The sequence below is a fragment of the Salmo salar genome, chromosome ssa11 (genome assembly GCF_905237065.1).
Source record: "Salmo salar chromosome ssa11, Ssal_v3.1, whole genome shotgun sequence".
NCBI lineage: Eukaryota > Metazoa > Chordata > Actinopteri > Salmoniformes > Salmonidae > Salmo > Salmo salar.
The window spans coordinates 72,337,677-72,343,676 of record NC_059452.1 but is presented as its reverse complement, the minus strand read 5'-3'; positions in this window follow the sequence as shown (position 1 = coordinate 72,343,676).

The following is a 6,000-nucleotide window of genomic DNA, read 5'->3' as shown; positions in this document are numbered from 1 at the left end:
CCGTTTTGTCACCAAAGTCCCATATACTACCCACCACTGCAACCTGTACGCTCTCGTTGGCTGGCCCTCGCTTCATACTCGTCGCCAAACCCACTGGCTCCAGGTCATCTACAAGACCCTGCTAGGTAAAGTTCCCCCTTATCTCAGCTCGCTGGTCACCATAGCAGCACCCACCCGTAGCACGCACTCCAGCAGGTATATCTCTCTGGTCACCCCCAAAGCCAATTCCTCCTTCGGCCGCCTCTCCTTCCAGTTCTCTGCTGCCAATGACTGGAACAAACTACAAAACTCCCTAAAACTGGAAACACTTATCTCCCTCACTAGCTTTAAGCACCAGCGGTCAGAGCAGCTCACAGATTATTGCACCTGTACATAGCCCATCTATAATTTATCCCAAACAACTACCTCTTCCCCTACTGTATTTATTTATTTTGCTCCTTTGCACCCCATTATTTCTATTTCTACTTTGCACTTTCTTCCACTGCAAATCTACCATTCCAGTGATTTACTTGCTATATTGTATTTACCTCGCCACCATGGACTTTTTTTGCCTTTACCTCCCTTATCTCACCTCATTTGCTCACTTTGTATATAGACTTATTTTTGTACTATATTATTGGCTGTATGTTTGTTTTACTCCATGTGTAACTCTGTGTTGTTGTATGTGTCAAACTGCTTTGCTTTATCTTGGTCAGGTCGCAATTGTAAATGACAACTTGTTCTCAACTTGCCTACCTGGTTAAATAAAGGTGAAATAAATAAATAAATAAAAGAAGAAGACAAAAATAATCCATCAAACGTGTTTGGTGTGTCATCATAGTGGTCTCTGACTTGTGCTCAGACTTGCTCATGTGGAACAAACTTAAACTTGTGCCTTTTTTCAATGTTTAACTGAATGTCATTGAGAAAACAGAAAAGTGTCAATGTATTTTTTTGCAAACATCCTTTCTGAATTGAAAAGTAATCCAAGAAGTAATCATCTTGTGTTTCAAAAGTATCTGTAATCCAATGACAATATTTTTTACTGGTAATGTAACTGATTCGTTTTTTGTAACTGATTACATGTAATACAATGTGAAATCAGACCATTACATGTAATCAGTTACTCCCCAACCCTGTGTGTGTGAGAACCAGATTACATGTAATCAGTTACTCCCCAACCCTGTGTGTGTGAGAACCAGATTACATGTTATCAGTTACTCCCCAACCCTGTGTGTGTGAGAACCAGATTACATGTTATCAGTTACTCCCCAACCCTGTGTGTGTGAGAACCAGATTACATGTAATCAGTTACTCCCCAACCCTGTGTGTGTGAGAACCAGATTACATGTAATCAGTTACTCCCAACCCTGTGTGTGTGAGAACCACATTACATGTAATCAGTTACTCCCCAACCCTGTGTGTGTGAGAACCAGATTACATGTTATCAGTTACTCCCCAACCCTGTGTGTGTGAGAACCAGATTACATGTTATCAGTTACTCCCCAACCCTGTGTGTGAGTGCGTGCGTGTAAACCAGTTGATGGATCTGTAGGATAATGTTTTCTGAGCGTTGGGTGTGATGAGCGCTTGGATTTCCCCTGGCCTGCGAGCGAGTGAGGCTCAAGGTCCAACACATTCCTGCCTGCATTGGTCAGTAAAGGATTTCTAATCTGTTTTCACAGGCAGGCAGGCAGGCTGCACAGACACACACACACACACAAATATTCTTTGGAATTCCTCTCCCAGTCTGACTTCGCTATATGAGAGCTGAGAACTTCCCCAGGCTGGTGGATTTCATCCTTGTGGACATTCCAGAATGGAATCAAGGTGCGGTGCACATTCTATTCCGCATGAAGTCATCGTGGAAACATCTGAGTCTGACACTGGCGAGGCCAACGAGGGCCACCGTCATATCTATCAGGGGCATCGGGGCTGAGGAGGGGGGGGTCTGATCTCTGGCTTAGCGTTACCACAGCTGATAAAACAAACTTGAGTGGTGGGCCTACATCAGAGAGAGAGAGAGTGTGTGTGTGTGTGACTCTGTGTGTATGTGTGTGCCAGGGTGAATCAGATGGGCTTGATTCAGCGAGGCCACATTGGAGAGACGTGTGTTTATCACACCCTAAGGCAGCCAGCAGCACAGTGTGAAACAAAGACACTGAGGGGAGGAGACAGACTATGACGACACTGCGGAGAAACACTTGTTCATAATGACGAGGAGAAGAGGGAGGGGCTTTGTGTTTTTGTTTAGGGGATAGCTAGTTCCTGTATAACAAGGGTGTCAAACTCAATCAGCTCAAGGGCCATATTGAAAAAACAATAAATTCACAGCCCAGATATAGCCTATTACGTTTTTTTTTTTAAACAAAAAACAGTGCATACAACTGCCACCCAAACTGGCCATTGTTTTATTATGAAAAATATGTCATTTTATAATGTCCACTGAACAAAAATATAAACCCAAAATGTAAAGTGTTGGTCCCATGTTTCTCGAGCTGAAATCAAAGATCCCAGACATTTTTCACAGAAAATCCCTGTTAGTGAGCATTTCTCCTTTGCCGAGATAATCAGCTTCTTGATATGCCAAGATAACATGGATTAACAGAATGATCATTACACAGGTGCACCTTGTGCTGGGGGCAAAAGGCCACTCTAAAATGTGCAGTTGTAACAAAACACAATGTCACAGACGTCTCAAGTTTTGAGGGAGTGTGCAATTGGCATGCTGACTGTAGGAATGTTCACCAGAGCTGTTGCCAGAGAATTTAATGTAATTTCCATACAAATCATTGCATGAGCCTGATAGAAATGTGTCACGGGCCAGATTCTGCCTTGTTTGACACGTGTCATATAAAGTCTGCCAAATGTATTCCTACCTGTAGTTTGAAGTTGACCTGAATAAAAAATGTATGTCACCAACTTCAATGACCTATTCTCTTCACATCAGAAAACAGAGCAAACATTGAGTCAAATGTACAATTAATGCTGCAGAAGATTTAGATAGACTAAGGTTATTCGCTGCAGTGTGGTTATTAGTGAATTTCCAGGAATTGGAAAACGTACTAACTGTATATAAAATACAATGTGAAATCAGACCAAACTACAGAGGAACTCTTTGTAACAATATTCACATGTGAGTCTGGGACGAGCAAAGAGTCTACTTTCAAATGTCATGTCACACCTCAACTCTTCAGTCAAAAGCTATTAGCTTTAGTATGGTGGTTTGTAATGAGAGGAACCATGAAGATGACCTGTGACCTTTGTGAGAGCAGCAGACAGAATCTCGTGCCGGTCTTGGAAAATCCCAAGCATGCAGAACGCGACAACGCTCTTGTCTTGCTACATTCTTCATCTTTGTTATTTTTTGTTGTTGTACTTTTTACTCCCTTTTCTCTCTAATTTCATGATCTCCAATTGGTAGTTACAGTCTTGTCCCATCGCTGCAACTCCTGTACGGACAAGGACACTCTGTCCGGCTGTGACACAGCCCGGGATCAAACCCAGGTCTGTAGTGACACCTCTAGCACTGTGATGCAGTGCCTTACTTGCTGACTAGACTGGGTGTGCGCAAGTTGATTTTGTCCATCCACACCAGATGCGATCAAGACACGCAGGTTGAGACATCAAAACAAACTCTGAACCAACTATATTAATTTGGGGACAGGACGAAAAGCATTAAACATTTATGGCAATTCAGCTAGCTAGCTTGCTGTTGCTAGCTAATTTTTCCAGGGATAAACATTGGGTTGTTATTAATCCACAGATAAAAGGGTAAACGGAGTTCATTTTCAGACTTCTTATTTGGACTTTATATGACAGTGGGCAACCAACTTTAAGGTGCATTACCACCACCAACTGGACTGGGGTGTGGACCTCAGTTCATCTTTTAATCCCCCACGTGGGTATATGCTCCTAAAAACCAATGAGGAGATGAGAGAGGTGGGACTTGCAGCGCGTCAAGTGTCACAAATTGAACCAAGTTCTATTTTAGCGCCTGGCTAAGTAGACACGCGCGAGCGAGCAGTTTGTATGCAATGATTGAATAACATATACAGTTGAAGTGGGAAGCTTACATACACCTTAGCCAAATACATTTAAACTCAGTTTTTCACAATTCCTGACATTTAACTCTAGTAAAGATTCCCTGTCTTAGGTCAGTTAGGATCACCACTTTATTTTAAGAATGTGAAATATCAGAATAATAGTAGAGAGAATGATTTATTTCAGCTTTTATTTCTTTCATCACATTCCCAGTGGGTCAGAAGTTACACTCAATTAGCATTTGGTAGCATTGCCTTTAAATTGTTTAACTTGGGTCAAACGTTTTCGGTAGCCTTCCATGAGCTTCCCACAATAAGTTGGGTGAATTTTGGCCCATTCCTCCTGACAGAGCTGGTGTAACTGAGTCAGGTTTGTAGGCCTGCTTGCTCGCACACGCTTTTTCAGTTCTGCCCATACATTTTCTATAGGATTGAGGTCAGGGCTTTGTGATGGCCACTCCAATAACTTGACTTTGTTGTCCTTAAGCCATTTTGCCACAATTTTGGAAGTATGACTGGGGTCATTGTCCATTTGGAAGATCCATTTGCGACCAAGCTTAACTTTCTGACTGATGTATTGAGATGTTGCTTCAATATATCCAAATAAGTTTCCATCCTCGTGATGCCATCTATTTTGTGAAGTGCACCAGTCCCTCCTGCAGCAAAGCACCCCCACAACATGATGCTCCCAACCCCGTGCGGAGGTCTTGGCTGATTTCTTTTGATTTTCACATGATGTCAATCAAAGAGGCACTGAGTTTGAAGGTAGGCCTTAAAATACATCCACAGGTACACCTCCAATTGACTCAAATGATGACAATTAGGCTATTAGAAGCTTCTAAAGCCATGACATCGTTTTCTGGAATTTTCCAAGCTGTTTAAAGGCACAGTCAACTTAGTGTATGTAATCTTCTGACCCACTGGAATTGTGATACAGTGAATTATAAGTGAAATAATCTGTCTGTAAACAATTGTTGGAAAAATTACTTGTCATGCACAAAGTAGATGTCCTTACCGACTTGCCAAAACTATAGTTTGTTAACAAGACATTTGTGGAGTGGTTGAAAAACAAGTTTTAAATGACTCCAACCTAAGTGTATGTAAAGGTCCCGACTTCAACTGCGTATACATTTATTTTTGTAATGCGAGCGGTGTGGTCAGCATGTTAGACCGCTGCACCACAGGAGGCCTTCACCTTTATTCTGCCAGTTGTTCGCAATGATGAATGTCGGCTGTGAAAAGCAGACACACACTCTTGCGGTATACCCCATTCTCACTCTCACACACAATGGCAGGTAAAGTTACAGTTAAAAAGGCTCTTAATGAATGAAGGGAGAAAGGGATGAAAGAAGTGATGAGTAAACAGCACAGTTAGGAGTGAGAGAGATGTGTGTGAGAGAGAAAAGGGGGTTGTGGTTAGTGCTGTAGTTAGTGATATCACAGGCCTGCTACTGCTGTGTCAAATTGGAGTAATGGGAATGTTGAGGAGATAAGTGGGAGGACTACACTCTAAACTAAATCAATGTTTAGCCACAAAAGTGCTGTGCGTCTCCCTTCTGACATACAGAATATTTGAGGACGTCTTTCTTCCATTTACTCTTTGACAAAGGATGTATTGATGCGGTAAAAATCCAGGCCATGCAACTGTCATCTTTTGTTATTTCTAAACGTCACTAACGGTACAGTTTGTCCCTCTCCTGCGGTCAATCAGCTCACATGACAGGCCAAGTGTCAACGGTCACGTTGGTGACCAGGCCGTCGGCCCTCCGCAGGCGGCGTTTCCTGTGACTACCCAGCATGCTGCTGGCCTGAGGGAGGTCAAAGGGCGGGGTCATAAAGTGTCTGTAGAGGAAATGTGTTTCTTAGAGATGGAAATGGTCACTGGGGGAAATGTGTGTACATCGGTTTGTCATTCTGCACTAACAAGTGTACTACATATTAACATGATACTACGCTGAGAGGGTCTCACATGTTAATA